The following is a 17,755-nucleotide window of genomic DNA, read 5'->3' on the forward strand; positions in this document are numbered from 1 at the left end:
CTCTAAATGTTGTGTCTCTAAACTTACGTGACATGGTAGACTTGGTCATCCTGCTGATCAAACTTTGAGTACTTTAAAAGGGAAATTAAAACTTGGTAATGAGTCCGTACCTCCATGTGATGTTTTTCATAAGGCAAAACAGACTAAGGAGTCTTTTCCTCATAGTCAACATAACACAACTAAATTAGGCAAGCTAATTCACCTAGATGTTTGAGGACCTTATAGGGTTACTTCAGCTGAAGGTTTTAATTATTTTCAGACTATTGTGAATGATCTTACAAGGACCAATTGGGTTTTTCTTTTAAAATCTAAAATTGAAGTTTTTGATTGTTTTATGTCTTTTGTCAACATTCTTCAAAATCAAATTAGTGTTATAATTAAAGTGGTTCGTTCAGATAACGGAACTGAATTTATTAATAATCAGATGAGTTCTTTTTGTTTTGAAAATGATGTTGTTCATCAAACATCTTGTGCTTACACTCCACAACAGAATGGAGTTGTGGAAAGGAAGCACATACATATTCTCAATGTAGTTCGTTCTCTTCTTTTCCAATCAGGAGTTCCTACTAAATATTGGGGAGATGTTTTGACTTTTGTTTTCTTTATCAATAGAATGCCAACTTCTATTTTAAATGGGTTATCTACCTATGAACTTGTTTTTAAAAGAACTCCTAGTTTTTATCATTTAAGAGTTTTTGGTTGCTTATGTTTTGTTGTTAAACAAAATATATCTAATAAGTGTTCTGAACGAGCTGAGAAATGTATTTTACTAGGTTATTCTTCTGATAAAAAGGCTTATAAACTTCTTAGTCTTGACACTAATTCATCTTTTGTATCCAGGGATGTTAAATTTTACGAATCCATCTTTCCATACAAGTTAAGGTCAACTTCTGTTGATTAATTTTCCAATAAAAATGGCCCTTGTGATCCTTTTTCCTATGATGTTTTTGACACTAATGAATATTCTAATGATTCTATTAATCTTGATGAGCTAAGAGTAGAACCCCAGTGGGATGGTGTTGATGCAGCCATCAACCTAGATGAGGCCAATACTAATGAGCACACTGATGAAAACTAGGAATTAAGAGGACAGAACTCTGACTCAAGAGCTCCTAATCGCCGGCTATCAGACACCTTAGGGCTTCGCCGACTAAAAACTTAAGGGAGAAAGGGCTTAAAATTGAGAGAAATCAAGAGAGAAACGTTCGAAGGGTGTGAGAATAGACTAAATTTTGACTTCTATCTATAGCTGATTTTGGACTGCACGTTGCGCACCTGGTCCACTGCACGTCGCGCATTTCGTCGGAAGTGATGACGTGTCGATTTCTGCATGGTACCACGTGTCGCATTCTAGGTGGAGTGTCAGTGCGTGCGGCGCACTTTGTCATTACACGTGGGTGCGCGCAAAGAATTTATGTTCCCAAGAAAGTTCATATCTTCTTCATATGAGCTCTGTTTTCGATGGATTTTATATCCACGCATAGCTATCGACGAGATCTACAACTTTCATTTAGACTTCGTCAGCTAGTTTTGAATTATTTTTAAAGCTATATTTTTAACAGAATTAGAATGTTAAAGTCCATTAAAAATTCATAACTATCTCATATGATATTCATGACTGTCTTTATATCAACAGAATCATGAGGATTAGATCTTCAACTCTCGTTTAGATTGTTTTTCCTAACAATCAACCGATCTCTACTTCAGTTTCTGAGTCGTATACTAATGTGCTGAAACTTGTGAAAACCCTAACTTCCTCTCACGAAATCAAATTTTGACGTTCTCTATATGCACATTATCGGTTCAACGACCACTACAACTTTTTTTTAGATCACCTAGGATAAAAAGCAACCTATCTTCGATTTCTTATTTACGACATCCAATTCAAAAGCAAAACTTCGGAAGGTCGTAACTTCTTCATTCGAAGTCGGTTTTGGGAGTTATTTACATGCACGAAATCCTCATCACATATACTATAAATTTGGTTAAGATTATTTATCCTAAATAATCTTCTATCAGAAAGTCAATTTTAACGCTTATAATAGTTAAATTGACTAGCCCTAATTTGCGGGTTTTACAGAAGTTACCGATGTTAACTATCGTAATTATCCTTTTATCCTTGAAAAGTTATATTTCGGTTCTAATACAGTAACTAAATGTTTACAATCATGTACACATAAAATTTCCTTTTTGAAGTTACCGATGTTAACTATCGTATGTTTATGTGTGTGTGTGTGGGGGGGGGGGGAGTTAATAGTGTGTAAAACCTAGTTTCAGGATGTTTCTTATTTCATGATTTTGGATTGTAATTTGATCATGCAAGGGTATTAGGATTCAAATGAATAGATTTTAGACTTATTGGATATTGATGATGTTGGATAAGTAATCTAAGCCTTGAATTGTGCTTAGGAGCTAAAGGGTAAAATGGGAAAAGTGATATTTCGGAAACTTTTTGAATGAATTAATGAATTTAGTTCGATGTGTTTTAAGCCAAAAATAAGTAGATGGAATTGCGGGGCTTATCAATACCTTCACGTGGATATAAAGATCACTAAAAATGGAGTTGAAATGAAGAAGTTATGATTGTTTGAAGTTGAAATGGAAAATATGAATTTTGCCCTAAGCGGAGTGTAGGAAAGCCCCTATGTTGAGCGTAGGTGATGAATACTAGACACAGATTTAATGACCTACGTTAAGCGTTGGTTATGCTACGCTGAGCGTAGCCACTACAAACCAAAACCCTAAACCTAAGGTTTTGAGCCATGTTTAAGGGGTCTAACTTCATGGGATCCTTCCCATGACTAGCCTTCATCACATGATATCATTCCTTGAGAAAACCAAGCCTCTTCTTTCTTGTTTTGAGCCTTGGCATATTTTGTGATCTTATCTTCTTCATTTGATGGTTGAATCTTAAAGAACAAGGTGTTTGTAAAGTGCATGGAAGAAGGGTTCAAGTATAGATCCAACAAGGTTGCTTCATTCTTGGACCATTGTGAGTAAAAAGCTTCTAACTTGCTCACTGGTTTCATAGATCTTCTTATTTTTTCATATTTGTCACTTTTTGGTCACTTAAGCTTGTGTTTTGGGAGTTGAGACAACTCTAACACCCTTTGATCTATATGGAACACTCTTGGGACTTGTTGGACATGGAAAGTTGTGCTTTGGTAGTTATTCCTTAAGCCATGCAAGTTGTGTTAGCATTTTTGGTCATTTTAGTGCATAAAGTTAAATCTTGCTTGATGGGAGTGTCTTAAAGGGTAAAGTTGGAAACTTTATCCATTAAGACATTGTAAAGGTCCATATTTGAAAGTTTGAGGGATTGGCTTTCTGTATTAGGAGCTTAATAGAGTTTATAGAATTCTGAGGCTATGTTGAGCGAGCATCATGTACGCTAAGCGTAGAGCAGTATGTTGCGCTGAGCGTAGGTCAGCTGATGGTTGACCGTTGACTTTTGACCAATTTAACTTTTGGTCAACTGTGTTGGGATTTAGTCTTGGATGGACAAAATGGTCTTTTTTCCTAAGGAGGATTAGCTATGAACCAAGAATGTTTGGGAGTTAGTTATTACCTTAATTGTTAATTAGGGTTTTATTATGTGTATGTTTAGCATGAGGAGACTTGATATCGTCAACTCGAGTGTGTGGTTCATCTTGTCTTCTTATTGAGGTGAGTCTTCTTACTATACTATGTAGGATGCTAGCTATATTTGTGACTCTTGCAGGTATATTGGGCGGGGGCCGTTATGTTGGGCGGGGCTCATTATGCTGGGTGGGGGCCGTTGTTATGTATGGTATGTGGTATTTTGGGGGACTCACTAAGCTTTATGCTTACGGTTTGTGGTTTAAATGTTTTCAGGTTTTCTTATATTACAAGTGGGGCATGGCTTTATTGCATCTCATCCAATGGAGATTTTCGCAGTTAACAACTCTTACATCGATACTCTGATAATTATTTTTTAATCAAATGGATTTATTAGATCCTTGATGTTGTAATTGGAACAAATAACTTTAATTTAAATGACAAATTTGGTTTGAAATTTTGGATGTTTCAAGTTGGTATTAGAGCCTTGGTTTGAGAGATTCGGGTACACTCTCGGGCGTGTTTAAACTCAAATTGAGGAATTGAATTTTTTTGCTAAAAAGGTTTTAACAAGAAAAAGGGGTGTGATGCATGAAATCAACCGAGCTCAAGTAAGTGATTCCCAAAATACACATCCATGTGGTTATGTTATATTTGTTATAATATGATATGCATGATAGAAGTTAGAATAAGGATATGCTCAGGGTTGCATGCTAGAATGCTTGCTCAGGAGAGATGCCTACTATACCTATTATGTGTATTGGTAGAGATGTATGATAGTGAGGATCTTAGGAATTACGTGTGCGGATTGCCTGGTCTTAATGATTCCTTATTTCCAGTCACTTTCGTTGCTCGAATGTTGCTTTCTTTGTGTTATGTGAGACCTATATTGATGCTAATTAACTATTAATCGAATATGTTAGGTTGCATGCCACAATAATTAAATAATTTTAGATTGCTTGATTCGGAACTACTGTGCAACTCTTGTTTGAGTCCAACCATTATAGGGCAGGATTTTTCAGTCGAAAGATTATTTAATATTTGTTGCATGTAATCTTATTCGTAAGATAGTTAATAGACATTGGTAGAAGTTCCCTTTACAGTTGAGAGCAGGGTGAAGTAGGGTTCCCAGTGGATTAGGAACAATATTCGAGCATGCTTATATGGAATGTGGAATCCTGGAGAGCCTAGGAAGTGCTTTAGTATGTTGCTTAGCCCAAGGATCTAAGAGAATGATCATAGGGAGGTGACATGGAGGATCCAGGATGATTCTTGAGGAAAGTACAAATAGGTGTGGTATGTAGTATTGGGCCCATACTATTGGAAGTACAGGATCTGTACTCGAATCAAGGAAAATCACAGGGGTTCTAAGGAGTAGGTTGAGGGTATATAGTGTGGTTTGGCACCATGACTCATTCTAGTGTTTCTATATTTATCGGTATTTTACGTATGGTTATCCAGTATGTAGATGAGTCTGGTATTTGTTCGGGCCTTAATGGCCATGGTAGTTTGGATCTGAAGGGTACATATCTGTGTGAGTTAGTTGCTCTTAAGGTGTCGAAGACCTTGTTCAAAGTAGTGCCAAATTGAGTCGTATGACTCATGTAGGAGGCGAATGTGATGATCGGCCTGAGGGTTGCAGCCTGAGGATGGGTGGTCGGTCGATGGATTGGGACATCATTCTCTACGAAGGGTTATGTTCTTCCAGCCTTAGGCGTATGATAGGGGAAGGGATCAAATGTGTGTCAGTTGATAGATATAATAAAGGGAGGGTGTTCTCTACATAAGCTTCTTCCCCAAGGGGGTATCGTTCAATTTGTGGTGAATCGTTTACGTCTTTCAACAGGGGAATGTTTGAGACTCGACCTTTCTTTTGGTTCGGTGGCCTACGTGAATACCATGTCGCGAGTCAAATATGTGGCACAGTTTTGAGAAGATCGGGTGTATCCAAGGAGGATCGAGATGTTCTGATTAGGAAAGGAAAATTTTATTGATATGTTGAGTTTACCGGAGTTATTATTTGAGCGTCTATATCTAACATCCCAAAATTCAGATAAAAATTTTATTTTTAATTCATTTCAAAACATCCAATGACCATGTCAAAACAAACAAAAGTGTGTCATGGTGTAACAATATCAGAGTACAATCCCAAAATCACATAAATGTGGAAAACATGGGTAGATGCGGTGCAATCAAGCCAGGCCCTTCCCTTTCGAGCTGGAGGTACCTGAAACATAAAATGAAAATTGTAAGCTCAAAGCTTAGTGAGCTCCCCCAAAATACCCCATACCATACATACATAACAGTTAAACATATGTGGGTATTTTTCAACCCCTTCGATCTCTTTCAACTGGTACTGGGTCTATTTCACCCCCTTCGGTCTCTTTCAACCAGTACTGGGTATTTTTCAACCCCTTCGATCGCTTTCAACCGGTACTAGGTCTATTTCACCCATTCGGTCTATTTCTACCGGTACTGGGTATATTTCAGCCCCTTCGATCTCTTTCAACCGTTATTGGGTCTATTTCACCCCATACAGCTAGCATGCAATCAAAAACAGTAAGAGTCACAGAGACATCAAGCATATACAAGCATAACATGTAATTGTCATGAAAACAATCATCATCCTACAAACATAATCTAGTGGGTCGGCATTGGTGCCTTCGACCCACTAGTATAGTGAAGGAAACTCACCTCTCAATCGATTATCAACTACTGCTGCTCTCATGGTCAGCTACACCGGTGCTACTCCACACCTAGGTAACCATACAAGGCAAACCTTTAGTCTACCCTTCAAAACCAAGAGTTGACCAAAAGTCAACTCTGATAAAAAGTCAACACCTAAGGTCTAGGGTTCTTCATTTTTCGATCTAGGGTTTCCGCTTTATTCTTCCTAAATCGAAACGAAATCGCTTTATTGTTTAAGATACTGGTACTGCGAGTAGTTTGTTTGATCTTGCAGGTCTGCTAACTCGTAACCTGTGTTGGTGTATCGCCATCCATAACTTCTTCTTCTAATCTGCAATCGATTAATCCCTAAAATCTGAAATAACTCTCTAAAGGTCGGATTTCATCACCGATAAACTCTTGCAGGGAACGGATCCAGGGAGTCGATTCTTGGTCGTCTCTACATACCTACAATGTGAGGGTTTTCTTGTTCCCTTATTTTTTTCTTTAATTGTAGATATGGGAGATCATGGTTGTCTTGAGTACAACGGTTATTGTTTACATTGTTTTCTTGACTCTGTTTGATTGTCTTGGGCCCCAACATACCATGGTGACCATTTGGACTTTAAGTCAACATAATTGTCTGTTTTCTTTGTGTATTTGTTTGTTGTGCCTGTTGTGTGATTTCTTTCATCATGACTAGTGAAACTCCCAGTGGTAGTGGTAAAGATAATCCTGTTGATTTTGATGATCCTCTGTATATTCATCCATCTGGTAATGCTATAACTTCTATTATCACTATAAAACTAACTAGGAATGAAAATTATCGATTATGGTGTAGTGCTATGATAAGAGGTCTTAAAGCTCGGAATAAGTTAGGGTTTATAGATGGTACTCTTACACTTGATAAAAATGAATCATCTAAAACCTTTAAATGGGAACGTGTTAATGTTGTTGTGTATACTTGGATCTTAGGGTCAAATTCGGAGTCTATATATATGCTAGTCATGTGTATTCTAATAAGGCTGGGGACATTTGGAATGAGTTGTTTGAAACATATAATAAGGCTGATGAGTCATTTTTTTTCAATATTCATCAACAAATTAACACTTTAAAACATCCCTTTCTGACTACTTTAATAAGCTTGACTCCTTGTGGAAAGAATTTGATGGCTTAACTAGTTTAACTAAGTGTGTTTGTGATGCTGCTACAAGCTTAATGATCATTCTAAACTAATGAAACTAATGCAGTTTCTTAGTGGTCTTAATGACGTTTATAATCAAGTCAAAAGTCATATTCTTTTAATGGAACCCTTACCCAATGTAAAAACTGATTTCTCTCTTCTTCCTAGAGAAGAGTCACATCAAAAGAATGGCTCTCTAGTTTCTATTGGTACTTCTAAAACCCAGGCCTCTGTATTTAATAGTAAGGTTAATGATTTTAAATGGGGACAGAATCAAAATAGGTCTAGGAATAAAGGACTACAATGCAAACATTATGGTATTAAAGGTCATTTGATAGAAAAGTGTTATAAGTTGATTGGCTATCCCAAATATTTTAAACCCATGAAAGATTTTAATAATCAAAATAGTCAAATTAAATCCTTTGCTGTGAATTCTTCTTTTGTTAATTATGGCAGCAACTCTTCTGTACTTATGAGTCTGTTAGTGGAAGTAATGATCGCTATCTTACAAGTGAACGATACAACAAGTTTCTTCGTGTCATTAATAATAACTCTGTTAATGAGGATGTGACTACTACTACTAATATGGTAGGTACTTTCTTGTTTCAGTGTTGTAATTCTTTTATCACTTCTAAGTCCCCTTAGAGTTGGATTGTTGACTCGGGAGCAAATCAACATATGATAGCTACTGATTCCCAACTTAGTGATACAGTGGATGTATCTAGACTTAATATTCTTGTCAAACATCCAAATGGTTCCTTTGCTCAAATAAATAAGATTGGAAATCTTCAGTTGTCTTCACATCTCACCTTGTTTGATGTTTTTGTTGTTCCAGACTTCAATGTTAATATTTTGTCTGTACATAAGCTTTGTAAAGATAGTGGTTGTCAAGTTGTATTTTATGAACATACCTGTAAAATCCATGATTTAGTGTCAAAGGAGATGGTGGAGAATGGTAGAGAATCTGGAGGGCTATATTATCTTGATTGTTTCCCATCAGGTATTCCTGCTAACATGACTAGCTCTAAATGTTGTGTCTCTAAACTTACGTGACATGGTAGACTTGGTCATCCTGCTGATCAAACTTTGAGTACTTTAAAAGGGAAATTAAAACTTGGTAATGAGTCCGTACCTCCATGTGATGTTTTTCATAAGGCAAAACAGACTAAGGAGTCTTTTCCTCATAGTCAACATAACACAACTAAATTAGGCAAGCTAATTCACCTAGATGTTTGAGGACCTTATAGGGTTACTTCAGCTGAAGGTTTTAATTATTTTCAGACTATTGTGAATGATCTTACAAGGACCAATTGGGTTTTTCTTTTAAAATCTAAAATTGAAGTTTTTGATTGTTTGATGTCTTTTGTCAACATTCTTCAAAATCAAATTAGTGTTATAATTAAAGTGGTTCGTTTAGATAACGGAACTGAATTTATTAATAATCAGATGAGTTCTTTTTGTTTTGAAAATGATGTTGTTCATCAAACATCTTGTGCTTACACTCCACAACAGAATGGAGTTGTGGAAAGGAAGCACATACATATTCTCAATGTAGGTCGTTCTCTTCTTTTCCAATCAGGAGTTCCTATTAAATATTAGGGAGATGTTTTGACTTTTGTTTTCTTTATCAATAGAATGCCAACTTCTATTTTAAATGGGTTATCTACCTATGAACTTGTTTTTAAAAGAACTCCTAGTTTTTATCATTTAAGAGTTTTTGGTTGCTTATGTTTTGTTGTTAAACAAAATATATCTAATAAGTTTTCTGAACGAGCTGAGAAATGTATTTTACTAGGTTATTCTTCTGATAAAAAGGCTTATAAACTTCTTAGTCTTGACACTAATTCATCTTTTGTATCCAGGGATGTTAAATTTTACGAATCCATCTTTCCATACAAGTTAAGGTCAACTTCTGTTGATTAATTTTCCAATAAAAATGGCCCTTGTGATCCTTTTTCCTATGATGTTTTTGACACTAATGAATATTCTAATGATTCTATTAATCTTGATGAGCTAAGAGTAGTACCCCAGTGGGATGGTGTTGATGCAGCCATCAACCTAGATGAGGCCAATACTAATGAGCACACTGATGAAAACTAGGAATTAAGAGGACAGAACTCTGACTCAAGAGCTCCTAATCGCCGGCTATCAGACACCTTAGGGCTTCGCCGACTAAAAACTTAAGGGAGAAAGGGCTTAAAATTGAGAGAAATCAAGAGAGAAACGTTCGAAGGGTGTGAGAATAGACTAAATTTTGACTTCTATCTATAGCTGATTTTGGACTGCACGTTGCGCACCTGGTCCACTGCACGTCGCGCATTTCGTCGGAAGTGATGACGTGTCGATTTCTGCATGGTACCACGTGTCGCATTCTAGGTGGAGTGTCAGTGCGCGCGGCGCACTTTGTCATTACACGTGGGTGCGCGCAAAGAATTTATGTTCCCAAGAAAGTTCATATCTTCTTCATATGAGCTCTGTTTTCGATGGATTTTATATCCACGCATAGCTATCGACGAGATCTACAACTTTCATTTAGACTTCGTCAGCTAGTTTTGAATTATTTTTAAAGCTATATTTTTAACAGAATTAGAATGTTAAAGTCCATTAAAAATTCATAACTATCTCATATGATATTCATGACTGTCTTTATATCAACGGAATCATGAGGATGAGATCTTCAACTCTCGTTTAGATTGTTTTTCCTAACAATCAACCGATCTCTACTTCAGTTTCTGAGTCGTATACTACTGTGCTGAAACATGTGAAAATCCTAACTTCCTCTCACGAAGTCAAATTTTGACGTTCTCTATATGCACATTATCGGTTCAACGACTACTACAACTTTTTTTTAGATCACCTAGGATAAAAAGCAACCTATCTCCGATTTCTTATTTACGACATCCAATTCAAAAGCAAAACTTCGGAAGGTCGTAACTTCTTCATTCGAAGTCGGTTTTGGGAGTTATTTACATGCACGAAATCCTCATCACATATACTATAAATTTGGTTAAGATTATTTATCCTAAATAATCTTCTATCAGAAAGTCAATTTTAACGCTTATAATAGTTAAATTGACTAGCCCTAATTTGCGGGTTTTACAGAAGTTACCGATGTTAACTATCGTAATTATCCTTTTATCCTTGAAAAGTTATATTTCGGTTCTAATACAGTAACTAAATGTTTACAATCATGTACACATAAAATTTCCTTTTCGAAGTTACCGATGTTAACTATCGTATGTTTGTGTGTGTGTAGGGGGGGGGGAGTTAATAGTGTGTAAAACCTAGTTTCAGGATGTTTCTTATTTCATGATTTTGGATTGTAATTTGATCATGCAAGGGTATTAGGATTCAAATGAATAGATTTTAGACCTTATTGGATATTGATGATGTTGGATAAGTAATCTAAGCCTTGAATTGTGCTTAGGAGCTAAAGGGTAAAATGGGAAAAGTGATATTTCGGAAACTTTTTGAATGAATTAATGAATTTAGTTCGATGTGTTTTAAGCCAAAAATAAGTAGATGGAATTGTGGGGTCTATGATAGTAGAATAGGATAAGATGTACCATATAATCACACAAATTTCAGCATAAGGGCATTTTAGTCAATTAACCTATATTAAAAAAGAAAAGTTTCAGATTTTTAGGGATAATTAATTCCTTTATTTTTATAAATATGAATATTTTAAATTAATTCAAAATAAAAAATCCGATTTTATTCTGTCAGAATGACAGAATGTTAACCATAAACTAGTAAATATATTTTTCGATTTTATTCTGTAGAAATGACAGAATGTTAACCATAAACTAGTAAATACATTATGAAAAGAATACACAAAATCAATTCTTGAACTAATAATATACCAAATAATTACATTGTATGATTGTGATTCATTGAATAATAACAACATTCTGAAAGAAAAAGAAACATCAAAATCTAACAAAACACTAATCTATTCTGAGAGAATATTATTTTTACGCAACACTTTATACATTGTAGCATAACACATTCTGGTATAATACACTCTCGTTCTCTATGTTTTCTTCCTTCTCTACATCAATGTTAGCCTCTTCAAAACCTAAATCCACAAAGAAAACATAGTCAAGTTTCAAAAATTAAAAAATTTAATGCACTCAAGTTTCACAAATTCATTACCAATTACACAAATATACTTGTTGTGTATGAAGAAGTATGAACCTGTTCAACCATTTTGATAGAATGTAATCCTCGAATCACCAATTTTTAATCGAAAAAAGACTCAAAAAACATAAAATACACCAAATTAAAGAATTAAAATTTATCAAAAATAATAATAAATGACAAACAAAGATTCTATAAGAACACATATACTTTATTCTAACAGAATATTACTTAGAGTCTAATAGCTATCAAGAAACATGTTTATTCTGCAAGAATGATATTGTAAAAATTCTCCAAGAATGGTTTTGAATATTCTTATAGAATTTGTATTATCAAGCCAATGGAATGTAATCCTAAATTTGAAATGAGAATAACCGTCATGAAGTTGTATTATCAAGCCAATGGAATGTAATCCTAAAATATAGTGGTACTTCTTTTCTTTATGACTCAAAATGAATAGATAGATGAGCTAAATTGGTTAAGTGGGAGAACGGTGTCTTTAAACCATTAAGACCTACTTCTATTTTTAACAAATATATTATCTATCTTGTGATTAAAATTTTAGTTGATATTAAACAAGTTGCAAGGATTTAAAATTATTCTTCACGACACTTAATGTAGTATTCAATAAAGATGAAAAATGAAAACAAAAAAATAGATACTCATCTACCTATCTTCACCAATGAACATATTCAAATTGTAAAAATAATATTCTGAAATTATAAAGAAAAAAAAATCCAGCTAGTCGTTTGATGATCTTCAAAAATATCATGTAACACGTGTAGACTTTTATTATTAATTGTGGTTGTAAGGTTTTTATACAAAAAAACTAATCTTTTTAGTTTTGAGTGTTTATATTGTGGATGATTTTGGTTTTATCATTAACTGAAAACTATTAATGAGAAAGTAAATGTTATCCTAAACATATACTTTTTTTTAATTTTTTTTATCCTAGTCATTTACAATTTCAATTTATAACTATTCTCAAACAGTCAACTATTCTAAACATCATTTCTAGACAGACAAATAAGTGTTCATTCAGCAAGTCTTTGTTTATGCAAAACTTGCTCCAAACAAACATCTATATCCATACTACTGCACTTTGCCCATACAACACAAAATGTGGAAGAAAAAGAAACAACCCCTAAAACTTTCCCCATTAAGTCTTATGTGAGAGAGAGAGAGAGAGAGAGAACCTGATATTCCTGCAAATACACAAATCCAGTACAAATTGAGAAAAATGTCCAAGCTATCTGAAACATAGGGACTATAAGTATGGCATCGAACTGTGATAATCCTTCGTTCAACCTTGCCATCTGTAGATATATGGTATACATAAAAACAAGTCAATACATGTCATCCAAATTTTTTACTACTACTAATAATAATAGTGTTAATGCTATTATTAATCATTACCCAAAATCCAGTTGTACATAGAAACAATAAAAGAATCGAATACGTGAACCAACTATCCAACCGATATGAACTTGACATGGACAGTCTTAAAAGATTTGAGCTGAAAAAATAACACAAATATTTCCTTCATTAATACCAATTTTACCAAATTAAAGCCAGCAAATCACATCATCATAGCAATGTAGCATTAAGAAAAAACTCACAGAGACTTTGCAAAGAGAACTGAACATGATCCTATGGCTCCTGAAACTATAGCAAATGAAAAAGGAAGCAGTAACTTCCAGTATCTCATAAGATCCTTCCCTGGAATAGCAAGCAACAATTATCCTCTCCTGTTTAATGTTAACCCATCCCAATTTATCAAATTAATTAAATGAAATGATTTTTTAGGGAAATATCTTTCGATTTGAAGGGCTTACCTTTATACATAATGATGCATGAGAACCACCACTACCAAAAGCAAACAGTAAAAAAGGAAAGTAATGTTGTTGTACTTTTCTGCCAACTGCTCCTGTGTGTAAACTGTAAAATCTACATACATAATATTTATAATCACCAACAGAAATAATTGAGAAACATTTTTTTTACCTGAGTCAATAATGATGATAGATGCGAACTTTTCTTCGGCGGAATGATGGTCTGTGTGAACGGCAGCAATGGGATGGCCGGCAATTTGGTTAGGGTTATTAAGATGCAAAGGTAGGATTAGAGAAAGAGAGGGAGAAGAGATAATAAAGGGAAAAAATTGATGTCCACATTTGTAAAAGAAAATATAGTAGGTATTTGTTTTGTTTCCTTAATTGTAGGGATTTATTTATATGATCTCATTAATTGCTAGTGCAAAAAACCGAAAATACCCTTTTTTATTTAATTAATTATTTAATTATTTGCAATTTTCTGATTGGTGCATTTAGGAACACAATAGTTGCTATAAACATTTGAACCTAGCTCTCTCCCCCCTCTCTCTCTCTCTCTCTCTCTCTCTCTCTATATATATATATATATATATATATATATATATATATATATATATATATATATATATATATATATATATATATATATATATATATATATATATATATAAATTTTTATTAACTACAAAAGACTAGAGATGTGAATTGCATATGGCATGTCCATTAAAATTTTCAAATTTTATACGAAGAGAATACATTTTGTTGCATACATTGTTACATTTTGTTATCATTTGAAGTATTTTGCTACCGTTCATATTTTTTAAATTATTTGGCATACCTTTAAACAAAATCTTGTCTCAGCCACTGGTGAAGCTAGCAACCAAATTGGCGAGACAATTGTACCTCCTACTGGTGGCTTTGTTCCTTCTTCCTCAAGTGTCTCTTAGGAAAGTAGTCAGTTGCATACTGATCCTTCAATTGATCAGTCTATTGGTTCCTCTAGGTCTAGACATGAATCACATATGTCTGTCAAGTTTGCTGACTATGTAGTAGATGGTAAATATAAGTATGGTATAGAAAGAATTGTTAACTATTCATGTCTTAATATTGAAACTAGATGTTTTGTGTCTAATCTTAATAAGACTGTTGAACCTAAATATTATAATGATGCTTCGCCTGATCCTGATTAAATCAAGGAGATGAATGAAGAGATGGAAGCTCTTCATCGAAATCACACTTGGGATATAACAAGTTTACCTAAGAATAGAAAACCCATTAGATGCAAATGGGTTTACAAGATTAAGTATAAGTCAAATGGGGAAGTAGAACGGTATAAAGCACATTTAGTTGCTAAAGGGTATAATCAGAGGGAATGTATCGATTTTGAAGAAACCTTTTCTCCGATAGCAAAAATTGTTACTGTTCGTATTGTTATTTCTTTGTTTGTTCATAATTCATGGTATTTATATCAATTGGACATAAATAATTCATTTCTTTATGGAGGCCTATCTAAAGATGTATATATGACTCTTCCACCTGGGTATTATACCGATAATGACTCTAGGGTTTGTAAACTTGTTAAATCTTTGTATGGCTTAAAACAAGCTCTTAGGAAGTGGAATGAAAAATTATGTGCTTCTTTGTTCATGTTTGGTTTTCAACAAAGTGTTAGTGCTTACTCTTTGTTTATTAGAAAATTTGAAGATTCTATTACTATTTTATTGGTATATGTACATGATATAATATTAATTGGATGTCATGAGAATGAGTTACAAAAGGTTAAAGATTTTATGAAAACTCAATTTTTGATAAAAGATCTCGGTATTCTTAAATATTTTTTGGAAATTGAGGTTGTTAATTTTGGTAATGGCTTGTATTTAAATCAGAGGAAATATTGTCTTAAGCTTCTTCATGGGTATGGTATGCTAGGGTGCAAACTTGTTGCCACACCTTTAGAAACCAATCTAGTTGTTAATTATGGTGATTTTGTTAAAAATGATGAATTGTTGGCAAATAAAACTGAATTTCAAAAACTTATTGGAAAGTATATCTCACCATTACTAGACCCAATATTTCTTATGTTGTTCAGGTTCTTAGTCAATATATGCACAAACCTAGAAAGTCACATTTGAAAATTGCTTTCAGACTGTTAAGATATTTGAAAAAGCAGTCCATGAAAAGGGGTTGCTTTGTGATGGATTTGAGTTAAAAGGTTTTGTAGATGCAGATTGGGCTAAGTGTCTATCCACAAGGTCTGTAATTGGTTATATGATTTTCCTTAATAATTCATTGGTTTCATGGAAGAATAAGAAACAGTTTACTGTTTCTAGGTCTTCTACTAAACCGGAGTATAGAGCCCTTGGTTCTGTTACTTGTGAAATAATTTGGATTTTGAAAATTTTGTTAGAATTGGGTATAAAAGATCTTACTCATGTATCTGTTTTTTGTGACAATGATTCAACAATTAAATTGGCTCTTAATCCGATTTTTCATGAACATACTAAGCATTTTGAAATAGATCTTCACTTTGTTAGAGAAAAAATATCTAATGGTGTGTTGAAAATGGTTAAGATTAGTTCTTCTTATCAAAATGTTGACATTCTTACTAAGTCTTTAAGTTTTAAGCAACATGATTTTTTGTCGAATAAAATGGGGCTTATTGATGTTTTTAAAAAGGAAAAATAAATATTCCGATTGAGGGGAGATGTTGAAAATACTAAGTGTTTTTAATATTCGATCTCATATTTATTAATTATTGAGTTTGGATGTTTTGTGTCAATATTACAATTTCTTGTTTCTCTCATTAATGAAATAAATTTGTTAAAGGGGGTTATTTCTGGTATTTTGGGCATGTTGTGGGTTGTGGCTCATTTCTTTCAAACTACAGGTGTGACACGCGGATCTGATTCATGGATAATATCCAAGACTCGGTTCATATCCATGACCCGGGGTATATATTGGTGAGAAGTGAAGGGTTTCGTCATATTCAGTTCTTTTTTTGCTCCCAATACTCAGAGCTCTCATTCTCGTTCTCACCTGCTTTAGTTAGGGTTTCACAGTTGCAATATTCTGTGTGATTGATCATCCTTTTGCTCTTGATCATTGCAGTGTAGGTTGAGTGTTTCATTCTGAGAGTAGATTAGGGTTTTGTAGTGAGGTTTGATTTGTAAGTAACTTGAAAATCTTTTGTTTCTTAATCCTCAAATGATATAAGAAACGTTGATGTTGGGAAATTTTGGTTTATCGTTTTTTAACACGTATATTGAAAAAAGTGTTTTAAAAAAAATCAATAACAATGTAATTATGAATATATTTCAAGATATAAGATATTGTAAGGTACAATCATAATAACTTTATTAAGTATAACTAATGAAGTTATGTTTAAATATTTGAAGGCATGCAAACTGACCCGTCACCATTATTATTTTTTACCTTTTCATCTTCTTCGGTTTCATTTACATAAGAACTCATGTGGTTTTCGGTTCTACATTTGACACTAAAAGTACAAGCCCACACCCTTTAGCCTAAGGGCGTGTTTGGCAAAAGTAGTTGTTAGCTGGAAGCAGGTAGCGGTTAGCTGGTAGCGGGTAGCTGGTAGCGTGTAGCGGATAGGTGGTAGCGGGAAGCTGTAGCTTTTATTTGTTATATGAGTGTTTGGTAAAAGTAGCTGGTAGCTTTTGAAATATATAAAATTACATAAAAGGACAATTGATTAAAAATAAATCAATATATAAATATATTTTTAAGGGTAATTATGGAAATTGATTTCAAAAGCTCAGTAGCGTTTTGTTAAACGCTACATGAAGTAGCTTTTAGATTTGGAGCGTTTTGTTTAAACTAAAAGTTAAACGCTCGTACTGCCAAACGAAGTTTTTTGTTTAAACTATAGCGTTTTGTCAAAAGGTAAAAGCTAGAAGCTCCCAAACGCTTCCAAAAGCTCCGTGCGAAACACGCCCTAAAAGTATTTTTATGTCTTCAGCTTCGCAGCAAACCTTTCGGCCTCTCTTATATCATATCATCGATCTCCTTGAGGCAATTTATAATGTTTATTAACCTAAAACACCATAAATATTTTCTTCATATAAATAGCCCAATAAGAAACACATTATGAGTTCTAGGTTAACAAATACTAAACCCCCAAACCGCTAATAGCTCTCTCATCATTGCATAAAACTAACTCTTAAAAATAAATACTAATATTCAATGCTCAATAATTGGCTCATAAGTCATAAATACTCTCTGAAAGTTAAATACAAAACAATAAATGCTCATAAAAATAGATGAAACCCCACATATCTTGAATGTCGTAACCTTTCCATGGCCAAATGGAAAGTGTCTTCATAAAACTTCATTT

The sequence above is a fragment of the Lactuca virosa genome, chromosome 4 (assembly GCF_052849685.1).
Source record: "Lactuca virosa cultivar CGN04683 chromosome 4, Lactuca_virosa_CGN04683_v6, whole genome shotgun sequence".
Classification (NCBI taxonomy): domain Eukaryota; kingdom Viridiplantae; phylum Streptophyta; class Magnoliopsida; order Asterales; family Asteraceae; genus Lactuca; species Lactuca virosa.